Source organism: Notolepis coatsorum, assembly GCF_963971535.1.
Source record: "Notolepis coatsorum genome assembly, chromosome: 9".
Lineage (NCBI taxonomy): Eukaryota > Metazoa > Chordata > Actinopteri > Aulopiformes > Paralepididae > Notolepis > Notolepis coatsorum.
This window is the reverse complement of record NC_140173.1, coordinates 68,467,746-68,485,361: the sequence shown is the minus strand read 5'-3', so window position 1 is coordinate 68,485,361 and position 17,616 is coordinate 68,467,746. Positions and strand designations below refer to the sequence as shown.

General features: G+C 42.1%; 1 protein-coding gene across 1 annotated transcript in view; it reads left to right on the top strand.

Moving 5' to 3' along the window:
• Positions 1-17,616, top strand: part of ldb3a (LIM domain binding 3a) — a 137,622-nt gene that overhangs the window by 66,062 nt on the left and 53,944 nt on the right. The gene's annotated exons all lie outside the window — the stretch shown is intronic.

Sequence of the window (17,616 nt, the reverse complement as noted above, 5' to 3'; positions counted from 1 at the left end):
ACCGTAGTTTCAAACCTACACACTGTGATTTTGCCTGGCTTGGCTCCTGCAGTGGAAAAGTAGTAGTTGGCCCACGTTTCTCCATTTATTCTATCAATAACCAGCTTCTAACCCCTTACTTAAACAGGCAGTTTGACCTAAATCTGTGGCCTGAGGGGCGGTTCTACAGTACTGAACAGCTGCTCTATATACCAGACTGTACAGCTGCTCTATATACCGTACTGAACAGCTGCTCTATATACCAGACTGTACAGCTGCTCTATATACCGTACTGAACAGCTGCTCTATATACCAGACTGTACAGCTGCTCTATATACCGTACTGAACAGCTGCTCTATATACCAGACTGTACAGCTGCTCTATATACCGTACTGAACAGCTGCTCTATATACCGTACTGTACAGCTGCTCTATATACCGTACTGAACAGCTGCTCTATATACCAGACTGTACAGCTGCTCTATATACCGTACTGTACAGCTGCTCTATATACCGTACTGAACAGCTGCTCTATATACCAGACCGTACAGCTGCTCTATATACCAGACTGTACAGCTGCTCTATATACCAGACTGTACAGCTGCTCTATATACCAGACTGTACAGCTGCTCTATATACCGTACTGAACAGCTGCTCTATATACCAGACTGTACAGCTGCTCTATATACCGTACTGAACAGCTGCTCTATATACCAGACTGTACAGCTGCTCTATATATTTCTTTATTGAAATAGTGTTTTACCTGTTGGTCGTTGGTTCTTTATTGAAACAGTGTTTTACCTGTTGGTCGTTGGTTCTTTATTGAAACAGTGTTTTACCTGTTGGTTGTTGGTTCTTTATTGAAACAGTGTTTTACCTGTTGGTTGTTGGTTCTTTATTGAAACAGTGTTTTACCTGTTGGTCGTTGGTTCTTTATTGAAACGGTGTTTTACCTGTTGGTCGTTGGTTCTTTATTGAAAACACTGTTTTACCTGTTGGTCGTTGGTTCTTTATTGAAAACACTGTTTTACCTGTTGGTCGTTGGTTCTTTACTGAAACAGTGTTTTACCTGTTGGTCGTTGGTTCTTTATTGAAACACTGTTTTACCTGTTGGTCGTTGGTTCTTTATTGAAAACACTGTTTTATCTGTTGGTCGTTGGTTCTTTACTGAAACGGTGTTTTACCTGTTGGTCGTTGGTTCTTTATTGAAACAGTGTTTTACCTGTTGGTCGTTGGTTCTTTATTGGTCGGTGGTTGTTACTGCTGTGTAATACTCTAGAGGTTCTGCCTCACAGAGGGAAGTGAAAGCAGCAGATCTAGGCTCATCCTTTGCAGCGTTTCATTTAATCTTTTCATTAAATTTTAATCTGCTTTGGCTTTGATGCATGACTCTAGCACTATCACCCCCCGGCAGGCACGCACGCACGCACGCACCCACACACCCACACACACACACACACACACACACACACACACACACACACACACACACACACACACACACACACACACACACACACACACACACACACACACACACACACACACACACACACACACACACACACACACATTTTAAATGCTTTATTTATGTCCACATACATACAAAGTACATTACGGACATACACACTAACAGTGCAATAAGCTCAATGGGAGTCATTCAATTACGTTTGTGCAGAAACCATCGTACACATACAATATTGACACAGAGGATGTTTCAAATGTGGGTTAACAGATACAATAGCATTTCCGTAAAACTATCTACTCACACACACAGAGCGACACACACACACACACACACACACACACACACACACACACACACACACACACACACACACACACACACACAGCTGGAAAAGGAAACACTTTAGGACGGGCATCTTTTATGTTTTAGTTTATATCTACTATACAATATATACTCTATGTGTCCGTAGATGTTTCTGTGGTTACCACTCACTAGGGAAGTTCACAGGCAGGGCTGAGTGGTACTGCCTGGGCATGGCTTGATCCATTCTGCACTTATGGTTGGAACGTTAACAAAACATAAACTCCTTTGGTGATACACTATTTTGCTATTAACCCCACATGCAGCATCAAAGACAACATTAACCCCACATGCAGCATCAAGGGCAACATTAACCCCACATGCAGCATCAAGGACAACATTAACCCCACATGCAGCATCAAGGACAACATTAACCCCACATGTAGTATCAAGGATAACATTAACCCCACATGCAGCATCAAGGACAACATTAACCTCACATGTAGTATCAAGGATAACATTAACCCCACATGCAGCATCAAGGACAACATTAACCTCACATGCAGCATCAAGGACAATATTAACCCCACATGTAGTATCAAGGATAACATTAACCTCACATGCAGCATCAAGGACAATATTAACCCCACATGTAGTATCAAGGATAACATTAACCTCACATGTAGCATCAAGGGCAACATTAACCCCACATGCAGCATCAAGGACAACATTAACCTCACATGCAGCATCAAGGACACCATTAACCCCACATGTAGTATCAAGGACAACATTAACCTCACATGCAGCATCAAGGACAACATTAACCCCACATGTAGTATCAAGGATAACATTAACCTCACATGTAGTATCAAGGATAACATTAACCCCACATGCAGCATCAAGGACAACATTAACCCCACATGTAGTATCAAGGACAACATTAACCCCACATGTAGTATCAAGGACAACATTAACCCCACATGTAGTATCAAGGACAACATTAACCCCACATGTAGTATCAAGGACAACATTAACCCCCCATAAAACAGGGACACGTCCCCAAGGACTTCAAAATTGCGAGGGTGACCCCTCTGCACAAAAAGGGCAGCAAATTAGACCCAGGCAACTACCGCCCTGTTTCTATTCTCACCTCCATCTCGAAAGTCATGGAAAAAATAGTCTACGAACAGGTCGAAAAGTACCTAGCGGAAAAAAATCTAATCTACGAATTCCAATCTGGCTTCAGAACATCCCACTCCACTGACACATGCCTTCTCTATTTGAATGACCACATCAAACAAGAGGTGGACGCAGGCAAATACTGCGGCATGGTCATGCTGGACCTACAAAAGGCCTTTGACACGGTCAATCACTCCATTCTGATTGACAAGCTAAAAGCAATTGGTTTTGATAGTCTATCAGTGAGCTGGATGCAATCCTACCTTGAGGGGAGGGAACAGATGGTGGAGGTAAACGGTACCCTATCCCCCCCCCTCACAGTGAGCTGTGGTGTTCCACAAGGAAGCATACTAGGACCGCTACTGTTCCTAATTTATGCAAATGACATGTCGTCAGCTTGTGACTGCAACTTGTTCCTGTTTGCGGACGACTCAGCCCTGCTGGTCTCTGACAAGAACAAGTTACAGGTTGAAAAAACCCTCAGCTCGGAACTAGGCAGAATCTGCATATGGCTCGCTGATAACAAACTATCATTACACATGGGCAAAACAGAGTCCATTCTCTTCGGTTCAAATAACAAACTCAGCAAGACCGACGACTTCTCAGTTACAGTGGGTGACAATATTGTCACAAGAAAAGATGAAATTACCTACCTGGGTTCCATCCTAGAGGCTAATCTCTCCTGTGACAAAATGGCATCCAATGTAATAAAAAAAGTCAACCAACGAACTCGATTCTTGTACCGGATCTCCTCTCTGGTAAACAAGAATACCCTGAAGACTCTGGCAGGAGCACTCATTCAGGGGTACTACGACTATGCTTGCACCTCATGGTACCAAAGCACCTCAAAGGCGCTAAAAACAAAATTACAAACATCTCAAAACAAACTGGTCAGACTACTGCTTGACCTTACTCCTAGAACCCACCTCACCCCTGCCCACTTTGACAACCTAGGATGGCTTAGAGTAGACGACAGAGTACAGCAACTTGCAATGGGCCTAGTCTACAAGATACACTACACGACCAAGGTACCCATGTACATGTCAAAATACTTCCCAAAGGTCAGTGAATACCACGATCACAACACCAGAGGGAGCTCCACAAATCATGTTAAACCCAGATTCGGCTCAAATAAGGGACTAAACACGTTTCGCAATTATGCCACATCAATGTGGAACGCCCTACCCAAAGCTGTAAAGGAATGTGGATCACTACCCACTTTCAAAACCTCTCTCAAGGGACACCTACGGGAGACTGCAATTCAACACTGGCCCCTGTAAATATCCTAACCCAACCCCCTCCAATGTACAGTCATTTACCTAGTATGGTTTTGTCAATAGTCCAATGTACAATTTTGTTTGTTTGTACAGTGTTCCCCCCCCCCCCCCCCTCAATGTACAGTTTTGCTTGTATATACAGTGTGCCCCCCCCCCCCCCCCAACCACCTCCAATGTAGATTACCCAGTATGGTTGTCAATATCCCAGTGTACCCAACCCCCCCCACCCAACCTCCTCCAATGTACAGTTTCTACGTCAAATGTATATACTCCCTTTTCCTGACTCCTTCTGTATCACAAACAGTACTGTATTTGCAAATCTGGTATGTCATAAATGTATAGATGTAGCAGTACTGACTATCTGTATGTCATGTATGTCATATATGTCCTGATGAATTGAAAATGGGGGACCCTGATGTAAACAAGACGAAAGTCTTTCTCTGGTCTGCATCCCCTTAACAATTGTGTGTATTGAGCTGTACTGTATTGTACCCATTCTGCAATCTGTTAATAAAGTTTTCAATCAATCAATCAACATGTAGTATCAAGGACAACATTAACACATTAGTCGCCATGGGTTATATCCATCAATATAGCCAGTCTGCCACCGTTGAAAGCCTATGGAGATGTTTACCTTCTTTGCAGGGCTATAACTTTTTAAATTGTATTGCTATATTGACATTAGTATGGCCCATTCAACATCGATTATCTATCGTTCAGGATGTGGGAACGTTATATTTTTTCATTCATACATTGTTGTGTTACTAGCGTCGAGAATATAAGAATGTTTTTCATCTTTTCTGCTGTAATTCCAAAAACAGTAGTTATAGGCCCTGAAGCATATAGATTATCGATTGGCGTTTATTTCCTATACATGCTATATAAAAAATTTCAAATGCATATGATCGGTATACATTATGCTTCATCATGCATGAAGGAAAGGGGGGGGGGGTCATTTATAATTCCTTGATCGTCAGTAACGGCTTTATTTACTATGGGTTGATACGCTGATCAGATGGTTTGCAGTGAAATTAATAAACAATCGGGCTGAAAATAACGTTAGTGTCCTCTTACCGTGCACCAATGAGACTGGAGGAGAAAGATCCCAATTATTTGACACCGATCTCCTACATCCATTTCCGGTTTGTATGGCGCAATAAACGCCGAAATCATATAGATTATTGCGTTATGAAAGCGATCCAAATGCACTAGAGTGTTTGTCTGGAGTCCCGTAACAAGATGTGACTGCCGGAGGGATTTCCTTGACGCACCGATCGGCACTTCCGGTTTTAGCGAGAGTGTAACTCGCCCGACCATCCACCAGGCGGCGGTATTGAGGCGTTGCAATCTCATACTGGGTCCCGCTGGAGTCCGGAGGTTGGCTGGATGAATTATGAAGGCCATGGCGAAAAAATTTAATATTGATCCCAAAAACGGCATATGCCGTTGTTGGCGTTCAACGCATGCCGGGCAATAACGACTTACGCCGTTTATGGCGCACAATGTGTTAACCCCACATGTAGCATCAAGAACAAGAGGCCGTGTCCGAGGTCCATGTAAGATGTGCCTGCTCCTCCTGATACGTATTTGACCTTCCAGAAAGTTTTACCAGTCTGTTATTGAAGATGCATTTTTAGGTAAAAATGTCACTGTAATTTCGCTTCTAATAGGTGGTGTTTGCTCTCTCACTGACTCAGACCGCAGGAGGCCGTCTGAGGCCAGGAGACAGCGTGAGTCACGTCCCGTCATCTGTTTGGACAGCGGCAGGTGTGAGTCAGTATCTTTCCCCCTGAGAGACGGCTCTATTCAGAGTCCATAAGGACGCAGCACACGTTCCTGACCACACACATTTATACCAACTGCTTAACTTCTCAAGGAGTTTTTGGACAAAGAGTAGCTCATAGCTCTTGTTTTTATCCACGTTTTATATGTGTTTATAACACATTGCTTGACTGTTGAGGTGAAGAGGGGGATTTCTTTTTTCTTTTTTGATCCACCTTTTCTTCTTATTTTTCTCCCATCCCAATTTATATCCAATTCTTCCCTCCCCTGTCTTGAACGTTGCTAGACTATGCCTCCCACTGGTCGGCTGTAGTGAGGACAGAAGCCTTGCATCACGTGTCCCCTCCGGTACACGAGGAGGCAGCTTGTCGCATCTTTTCACCGCAGCAGCTCGAACTCTCAGTGGCGAGGAGTAACGCGTGGGAGGCTCACGCTTCCCCCGATACTTCCTGTTTCGAGCCGCACCGGTGTCACCCAACCGATCTGTAGGAGTCGCTGTCCACAACGTCCAATCCCCACCCACCGGCTTTCCCACCCTCCAACACTGCCAATTGTGTTATTATGACGGCCGGCCAAGCCGGTAGCAATGCCGAGAGCTGGGCTCGATACCAGCATATCCTGCGTTAGTGGCGAGCGCCTTGCCCACTGTGCCACTCATCCGCCCAAGAGGGGGATTTCTTGAACATGGAACACTATAGTTGTAGGGAAAACTGTTGGTTGACGAGTGGAACAGAAACAACTACCTGGGAATCGGCCGCTCTAGAGAGAGACATCACCACCACCACCACCAGCCCCCTGCTGTGCTTCTCCAGCAGTTCTCCCTCCATCAGCGCCCCAACCACTGAAGCGCAGGAAAGGAATCGATACAGCCGTTGTCAGGGAGCCGTTAAGATGAGAGAGGATCCCGCTGAGGGTTGGCCTGCTGACCTGATCTCAAACCTCTTCTCTTGATCATCCCATCACAACCGTTGCTTCAAATGTTTGTTTTTCATTTTCAAAGCCCAATTATTGTGATGTTGCTGTTGTTATTATTAGTAGTAGTAGTATTAGTACTACTAGTATTATTAGTGTTGTTATTAGTAGTAGTATTAGTGCTACTAGTATTATTAGTAGTAGTATTAGTAGTAGTATTAGTGCTAGTAGTATTATTCATATTAGTAGTAGTATTGGTGCTATTAGTATTAGTAGTATTATTTGTGATCGTAGTATTATTAGTAGTATTAGTGCTAGTAGTATTACTAGTATTATTAGTATTAGTAGTATTTTTTATTTTTTTATTTTATCTTTCTTCCCCTCCTTTTTCCCGATTTTTTCTCCCATCCCACCCTTCCTGGTTGTTGCGTACTTTCCCCTACTGTTGGTCCGGGAGACCGGAGACTGTCACATGCTTTCCTCCGACGCATGTGCAGCCTGGGGCAGGCCAACCTGGCCGCGCAGGTTCTCACCGGGGAGAGTGTAGCGTGTGGGAGGCCACACTATCTCTCCTTAGTTCCAACCCTTGCTGAGCAGGCGCCCCGACCGAACTGTAGGGGTCGCTGTCCACAACGCCCAGGACCCACCCTTCAGCTTTCCCACCCCCTGATACAGCCAATTGTATCAGTGTGAGAGGCCAGCCAAGCTGATAGCAACGCCGGGAGCTGGATTCGAACAGGCGAATCCAGTGTCTCCCGGTGTTGGTGACGAACGTAATCTCCGTGCGTGCGCCACCTGCCCCCCCCAGTATTAGTAGTATTAGTATTAGTAGTAGTGCTAGTATTATTATTAGTGCTAGTAGTAGTATTATTAGTAGTATTATTATTAGTAGTATTAGTGCTAGTAGTTTTATTAGTAGTAGTATTATTACTAGTAGTATTAGTGCTAGTAGTTGTATTAGTAGTAGTATTATTATTAGTTTTATTAGTAGTAGTATTATTATTAGTTTTATTAGTAATAGTTTATTATTAGTAGTAGTATTACTGCTAGTAGTTTTATTAGTAGTAGTATCATTAGTAGTAGTAGTAGTAGTAGTAGTAGTAGTAGTAGTAGTAGTAGTAGTAGTAGTAGTAGTAGTAGTAGTATTAGTGCTAGTAGTAGTAAGTAGTAGTGTTAGGACCTGTTTTACTCCCATTATTTGAGAACTGACCAGGTGTTCTTGTATCACGTTTCTCCACTCTTGTTTCTTACTTATTTGTTTACGTTTGGTAAATAGACTGCATTCATATAACAGCTTTTATCTAAAGCGCTTTACAACTTACTGTATGCCTCACATTCACCCATTCACTCACCGATGGCGGAGACAACCATGCAAGGTGCCAACCTGCTCAGGGGTTAAGTGTCGTGCTCAAGGACATTTTGACACTCTGCAGAGTCAGAATCGAATTGATATCCAGGGGGATAGTGATCAAAGGGCTTTAGTCATCATTTTCACAACAACAACAACAACAGTTCTACACGCTAGAGATCCTTTCAATTAGAACCTTGTTTTTCTCTAGGTTTAGAGCCTGTAGGACGTCCTTCATCCAACTGCTGTGTGTAGGTGTGGAGACATGCTTCCACTTCAGTAATAGTAAACGTCCAGAGAGGAGAAAGCCACCACAGTTCCAATCTCCCTGGGCGTTCCCTGCACGGAACATTAAGATGTTTGTGTTCGACCATTGGCTTGAGATCGAAGATGATGTTCTTTCTCCTTCACTTCACTTCGCATTCCTCATGTGAACCCAGCGAAAGGTCAGAACAACACATCGAGTCCTCCGGGCCACCAGTCCTTTTCACTTTGTGTGCGAGTGCGTCACATCTCTGCTGCTTTGAAAATTGTATTAACAGATTGCAGAATGGGTACAATACAGTACGGCTCAATAGACATAATTGTTAAGGGGATGCAGACCAGAGAAAGACTTTTGTCTTGTTTACATCAGGGTCCCCCATTTTCAATTCATCATGACATTTATGACACACACGACATACAGATATAATGTTCCAAGGCAGTTCCTCTTGGAGGTGTTTCTGCAGAACAGACGGAGGGCAACGACGCCAAAGAATCCTTTCGGAAAAAACTGCTATTGAATTTTGCCAGCCGGGCCGGCAGCGAGGGAGAGACGCCGGTGGATTGTGTCTTGAGTTCAGCTTTGTACAATGCTTAAACCCCTCCCTCCATCTACCAGACAATCTCCTGTCATTTCCCTTCCTGTCCACTTATCACCAACTCACACACAGCTCTCATCGAAGCCGGAGCGGCTACAAAAGAGGCCACTATTCAACCAACTCACAATGATTGATTGATTGAAAACTTTATTAACAGATTGCAGAATGGGTACAATACAGTACGGCTCAATACAAACGACTGCTACGAGGATGCAGACCAGAAAAATACTTTCATCTTGTTTACATCAGGGTCCTCCATTTTCAATTCATCAGGACATTTATGACATACAAGACATACAAATATACAGTACTGTGTAAGAAAAAAAAAAGATCACAAGAAAAATATATACATCCGAAGGGGAAGAAACTGTACATTGGAGGGGGGTGGGTGGGTGGGGGATATGGACATTTACCGGGGACAGTTCCTAATTGCAGCCACCCGTAGGTGCTCTTTGAGAGAGGTTTTGAAGGAGGGTAGCCTAGGGATTAACATTATTTTACGGCTGTGGGTAGGGCGTTCCACATAATTGCAAAACGTGTTTAGTCCCTTGTTTGAGCCGAATCTGGGTTGAACATGATTTGTGGAACTCCTTCTGGTGTTGTGGTCGTGGTATTCACTGACCTTTGGGTATCTTAGTGGTGTAGTGTATCTTGTAGAAGACCAGGCCCATTGCAAGTTGCTGTACTGTGTCGTCTACTCTAAGCCATCCTAGGTAGTCAAAATGTGCAGGGGTGAGGTGGGTTTTGTGAGTAAGGCCAAGCAGTAGTCTGACCAGTTTTTGTGATGTTTGTAGCCTTGGTTTTAGGGCCTTTGAGGTGCTTTGGTACCATGAGGTGCAAGCATTGTTGTAGTACCCTTTAATGAGTGCTCCTGTTAGAGTCTTCAAGTACATAGTAGATAGTAGTATAGACTATTAGCATAGTAGATAGTAGTATAGACATATTAGCATAGTAGGTAGTGATATAGGAATAGTAGTATAGTACATAGTAGATAGTAGTATAGACATATTAGCATAGTAGGTAGTATTATAGTAAATAAAAGGATGCGAATCACCTCATTTACACGTTCAGCCGAGTCAATCCATTAAGTCTCCAGTATCCTTTCCTTTGTGAAGGACGCAGTGTAATAGCGTTATTGAACACACAAGGCCTCTCTTAAGCCATGCCCTTCCAGATGTACAGAGGAAGTGGATGGTGTGGCTTCTCATCCTCTGTGTTCCTTTGACGGTGGTGTGGCTTCTCATCCTCTGTGTTCCTTATTGACGGTGGTGTGGCTTCTCATCCTCTCTGTGTTCGGATCACTGACCGGGCCTTTCAGGGAGCAGCTCTTCCTCAAGATGTTTTTTTTTTAATCCGCTTTTTCTCCCCATTTTCTATTTTTCTCCCATCCCAATTTCGTATTTTATCCAATTCCTCCCTCCCCTGTCTTGATCGTTGCTAGACTATGCCTCCCACAGGTCGGTTGTAGTGAGGACAGAAGCCTTGCATCACGTGTCCCCTCCGGTACACGAGGAGGCAGCCTGTCGCATCTTTTCAGCAGCTCGAACTCTCAGTGGCAAGGAGTAACGCGTGGGAGGATCACGCTGCCCCCGCTACTTCCTGCTTCCGTCGCACCGGTGTCACCAAACCGACCTGTAGAAGCCGCTGTCCACAACGTCAAATCCTCTAACTCAGCGTTTCCTGTGGTGAGCGCCTTGCCCACTGCGCCAATCAGCCGCCCTTCCTCAAGATGTTTTGAACATGACTTTTCACACTTTACTTGGAGGGCAGAGAGAGAAAAAAACGTCATTCATTCCATCAGTAGTAGAGGTGTAGATTAGAAGACTGTGGAACAGGAGAGCTAGAGATACATGTAGTTCTAATAAAAAGGAAGGTCTTTGGTAGAGGGTGTGACTATGTCACTCGAAGATAAAAGGCCTTTATTTCATTGGCAAGTTCTTAAATACTATAGCAGGATGATTACTTATATAATATTTATTCTGTACTTGACCTCGATACCATAGAACTAAGTTCAGATCAAACTGAATGAATCAAGATCCTGCAAATGCATCTTGAAAATGGTTAACTCTGAGGCGTTTCAAGATGCATTTGCAGGATCTTGATTCATTCAGTTTGATCTGAACTTAGTTCTATGGTATCGAGGTCAAGTACAGAATAAATATTATATAAGTAATCATCCTGCTATAGTATATCACAGAGATGTCTTCCAACTCCCAAGGACTTTTTCCACAGCCTTCTACAGGCTCCTGCAGCTCCTCAGCGGGTCAGTTCCTCCGCCTCGCTGTAGGATTCAGGTCGGGAGTGCGAACTCGGCCAGCCGCAGACCGAGAGGGTTTTTACCACCAAGTGTTTCTCTCCACTTCACTAATACACACAATATACCGTAGTGCCTTTTCCTCAGAGTCTCGTCTCAGACGAGTGTAAACCCCTCCGTAATCACCATGTGCATCAGGGTGATTAAATCTTTGTTCGCGGTGGACTGAAAATATGTGCCAATGTACTCTGTTGACACAGTGCGGTGTGCGTATAATCTCTCCGGGAATTTGATTTCCTCTCATGGAATTACTTTTGAAGAGTCAATTATCATGCATAGATGCACTTCTGCGTCTGCAGGTTTCATCATTTCACGAGACGGCGCATTGTAGCGACGACACAACGCGGCCATGTAAGTCGGATTAGTCCGTCGATTAATATGTGGTTAAAAATAGCCGATTGATTGAATTTACCTATAGGCTGAAGTATTCACAGATTACGCATGTTTACATTTACGTTTAGTCATTTAGCTGATGCTTTTATCCAAAGTGATTTACTAAAAAAGTCAGCAGGAAGGAAGGGTACAACTCTGGCAGCTAAGAGTAAGTGGTATTGTTCGTCAAACAGAGTCGAACTTGAGTGCTACAGTCTTGAGTGCATAGTAGTAGAGACATATTAGCATAGTTGGCAGTAATATAGGCATAGTACATAGTATACAGTAGTATAGACATAGTAGCGTAGTAGTATATGCATAGTATCATAGTACATAGTAGTATAGACATAGTAGCATAGTAGATAGTAGATAGTAGTATAGGCATATATGCCTATACTACTATCTACTATGCTACTATGTCTATACTACTATGTACTATGATACTATGCCTATACTACTACCTACTATGCTACTATGTCTATACTACTATATACTATGCTACTATAGTAGCATGGTATATGGGCCATTCTACCGAATTGGTTGAAAGTCAGGTTGGAAATTATTTAGAAATTGTGTATGTTTATTCCCAAAACTTTGTCCGAATATATATTGTACCATATCTAAAGTACATATATCTAGTGAGCGTACCGGCAATTTTTATATTGTATTTTCAGAATATTTTGGAATGTTTTTCCTCTCCCAAAAATTGTCACTACCGAAACATAGTAATACACTATAGTAAAAAGGTATTATATTAACCTGTTACGATTGTGTTTACTTCCCTTCTCTAAAGAGTTTTTTTTTTGTCCACTTTTTCTCCTCCATTTTTCAATTTTTTCTCCCATCCCAATTTAGCCGTGCCAATTCTCCCCTCCCCTGTCTTGATCGTTGCTCGCATGTGCCCCCCACTGGCTAGTCGTAGGGAGGATAGAGGCCCATCACATGTCCCCTCCGATACATGTGGAGGCAGCCAGTCACTTCTTTTCACCTGCCAGCGCGGACTCTCATTTGGCGAGGAGTAACGTGTAGGAGGCTCACACGGCCCCCGCCATTTTCCTGTCTTTGCTGTGCAGGCGCCCTGATCGACCTGTAGGAGTCGCTGTTTTACAACGTCCAGATTACCACCCATCGACTCACCTCCCGCTAACTCTGCCAATTGAGTTAGTATGACGGCTGGCCCAAGCCGGAGGCAATGCTGACAGCCGGATTCTATACCGGTGTCTCTTGCGTTGGTGACGAGCGCAGTGTCCGCTGCGCCACCCAGCTGCCCCTCTAAAGATTTTTTTTTTTTTACATTTCTTGAAGGTTTTCACAATTAAATCAATAAAAATTACATTTTTACCAAATTTCTAAGTTCAATTGATACAATTAGATCAAAATCTAAAAGCAATCTTTCTCTGTAAAATGCATAACACTGATCATATTGATTTCAGAGTTAATGATTGATGAAATTGAACGTACATTTAACCAATCAGTATCATAACATTTTAGTTTATAACTCAATATACTTAATTTTTTTTACAAACCAGTGTTTCGGTAGTGACTGCATAATACATAAAAACATAATATTTAGCATAAAACCCCCAAAAGTTTACCTTATTGAAGAGAATATGTGTTCCATTCTTAAAGTTTGATTTTCAGACTTTGGAACACATTTATTTCAAAATGATGGAATTTAACTACTTACCATTCCATTTTGTCACTACTGAAATGATCACATCACTACCGAAATGTTACCATATGTTTCGGTAGTCACTGTTTCGGTAGTGACAATTCTGGCTAACTTTGAGCATAACTAAAGAATGCTAGCAAGCACATGGCTAGCATACACATCTTTGAAGAGGTGTACACACATAAAAACATAATATTCCACATGAAACCCCAACAAGTTTACTTAATTGAAGAGAATATGTTCGGTGGTGACTATTATTAAAGTTACACACCGATTTTCAGACTTTGGAACACATTTATTTCAAAAGTATGGGATTTAGCTACTTATATTGCAGCCATGAGGGACAGGGAGGCAGTGTCAATGCCTGGTCAAAAATGCAGGGGTGTGGCTAAAAACCAGGCTCAGCCAATGGACTAAAACTCCTGTGTTTCGGTAGTGACATGAAAACTATGGACACGCTTTTTTGAGTATAGTTTTTTAATAAAAAAATTAAACCCACAATAAATCTAAATCTTTCAACTTCTGTTTAAACTTAATCACGAAGATCTTTGAAATTACACCATTGAACTAAATCTAAAAAAAAATTAAGTGTTATTTACATACATTTCATTTTACGGGTCAGGGTTTGGACAGCTACTTCCCAATAGAAAGTACCCTATAAATGATGATTTTGTATATATTTAGCTCATCACAATCTAATTTAATGCCTTGGGTTTAAATAGATCATAACATATTCTTAGTAAATATCTATGTCTGAATACTTAATTGTTTTGTTAAATAGTTTTTCTTGTTGTGGGACAGCACTTTGAACTAATTCGGTAGAATGCCCCATATAGTAGTATAGACATAGTAGCATAGTAGGTAGTAGGGATGGGCATTTTTAAGAAAAATCCAGATAGATTGATCGCATGCTATACTCAAGTGATTGTGTATTACTCGAAAAGAAAAAAGAAATAAAATAAAAATACATTTAATTTTTTTACAAAAAAAAAAGATTTAACTTTTTTTTGTTCATTCACGTATACGTATATTTAAGGAAACCAACAAACTGTTATAATATTACACATACATGTAAAACAAGTATGTAAAAAAAAATATATATATTATAGATTTCTTTTCAGAAAGATTATTAATAATTTAAGATCGATTTTTCTCATAGCTACGAGTAATCGATTACTCACGCCCATCCCTAGTAGGTAGTAGTATAGGCATAGTAGCATAATATATAGTAGTATAGACATACGGTAGTACATAGTTGATAGTAGTATATAGACATAGGTTACACCTGTGTTTACCCATCTATGACAAGTCAAAATGTCTGCTGTGAAAAGGGCCTATTATTATCATCATCTGAGTGGTTTGGGCTAAACAAGTCTGTACTTTGTTATGGCGGCTGGGTGGCGCAGCGGAGATTGCGCTTGTCACCAATGCAAGAGACTCCGGTCTCGAATCCGGGTGTCAGCATTGCCTCCGGCTTGGACCAGCCGTCATACTAACTCAATTGGCAGAGTTAGAGAGGGGAAGTCGATGGGTGGGGATTTGGAAGTTGTGGACAGCGACTCCTACAGGTCGGTTGGGGGACGCCTGCACAGCAGAGACAGGAAGTAGCGGGGGTAGTGTGAGCCTCCCATGCGTTACACCTCGCCACTGAGAGTCCGCGCTGGCAGGTGAAAAGATGTGACAGGCTGCCTCCTCGTGTACCGGAGGGGACACGTGATGCAAGGCTTCTATCCTCCCTACAACCGACCAGTGGGGGGCATAGTCAAGCAACGTTCAAGACAGGGGAGGGGAGAGTTGGAAACACGAAATTGGGATGGGAGAAAAAATTGAAATATAAGGAGAAAAAGTGGATACAAAAAAAAAGTCTGTACTTTGTTGAAATGTAACAATCACAGTGACAGGTTCCCAGGTTATTTGACGTGGTATGATAGGAGGCTGAACATGGTACAGCATGAATAACTAAAGATAAAAGCCACAGAACGCTGTCAACACATTATTCTATCACCTTGGGAAATCTATTTGGGTCTGTCTGATATTGTTGGCCGCCAGTAGCCATCAGGCTCCACAACCGTGGGCGCGGACTGGAGAACTAACGGCGGGTGAACTTGAGAACTGTTAGGACTATCTGACTCTTAATAATAAACACTGTTAGGACTATCTGACTCTTAACTCATTGGCTGCCAGCTATTAGCCTTATCCTGTGGTAGCTACTGCCACGCTGTAAACGATGGGAGTTAGTCACCTTGTTTGTAGAGCTAAATCTATACTATAGTCATTTGACATTGAGTTTCTTCCGGTCAAGATGCAAAAAAGAGATAATTTGTCCATCCATACGTTCCCGTGTTATACCGTGGTGAATATAAGTATGGTTTTAGAGAGGTCTAGGGTAATTCATGAAATGCTTAGTTATGGCAGTATACGTCGATTCCATTATACACGTTGCCATGTCTTGCCTGTATACGCTATTATCCCGAAATCAAATCTAGATCATAGCTATTATGTTCCATCATGAATGCATGAAAGGGGGGGGGGGGGGGTAGTTTCTGATTATTTTATTGTCAGTAACGGCATTCGCATTGAACACTAAAAACGGTTATCAGCCCGATCGGTGTAAAAAACATTGCAGGATCAAGCAAAAATGTACGTCAAATCGCCCTTACCTGTGGCCGGATTAATCCAAAAAGAATATTCCAATTGTTTGATCGCCATCTGGTATATCCAATGTTCATTTGCTCGACGGCATAATCCACCATAACATATGGATCGGAGATATTTGACGCGCTTCGGTGGAACCGGAACTCTGTACATACATCTGATTAGTGCTATTACTCAGTAGTACTAATTCATATATTTTATACCCAGTTTAATCACCTGTACATTGTGTATTACTATTACTATCCGTTACATTTGCACTTGTCTCTCTCTTTTTTTCTCTCTCTCTCTTTGTATCTTTCTGCCTTGTCTCTTTGACAACTGACCAACACACTATTGACCTTCTCATTGTGTTGACACCATTAGGATGATTGACCAACACACTATTGACCTTCTCATTGTGTTGACACCATTACGACGACTGACCAACACACAATTGACCTTCTCATTGTGTTGACACCATTAGGATGATTGACCAACACACTATTGACCTTCTCATTGTGTTGACACCATTAGGACGACTGACCAACACACAATTGACCTTCTCATTGTGTTGACACCATTACGACGACTGACCAACACACAATTGACCTTCTCATTGTGTTAACACCATTAGGACGACTGAACAAGACACTATTTACCTTCTCATTGTGTTGACACCATTAGGACGACTGAACAAGACACTATTTACCTTCTCATTGTGTTGACACCATTAGGATGACTGACCAACACACTATTTACTAGGGGTGTAACGATGCATCGATTAATCGAAATGCATCAATTCTAATGTGTTAGAATCGATGCATCAATTTGAATATGTTAGAATCGATTATAATCTAAATGAATAGAAATAAAAAAATAAATAAATAAACGTTTTTTCTTTTTTTTATGTTTTCTTTTTGTGTATTGTTTTTATTGACCTATAGTCCATTCATGCTGAGTGAATCAGTTCCCCCAGCCACATTTGTGTATTCAAAATGTTTTGGGGAATTAACTGATCGGAAATGTATCGAAAATGTATCGAATCGAATCGAATCGTGGTCAAATGAAGAGTTTCATGATGCATTGAATCGTTACCTGAATAATCGTAATCGAAATTAATCGTTGTGAGGTTGCATCATTACACCCCTACTATTTACCTTCTCATTGTGTTGACACCATTAGGACAACTGAACAAGACACTATTTACCTTCTCATTGTGTTGACACAGAATGCAAAACTTTTTTTATTAATCATCGATCCATTCTTTTTTTTTCTTTTTTTTTATCCTCTCTTTCTCCAATTTTTCTCTTTTTCTCCCCATCCCAATTTAGTCGTTATGCCAATTCCCCCCCTCCCCTACCTGGTCGTTGTGCGCATGTTCCTCCTACTGGTCGGTACAAGGGAACCCTGAAGTCTACCGCATGCTTCCTCCGACATATGCGGAGACCGCCAGTGGCTCTCTTTTCACCTGGCAGCGAGGACTCTCATTGGTTTCAAGTTTCAAGTTCAAGTTTCTTTAA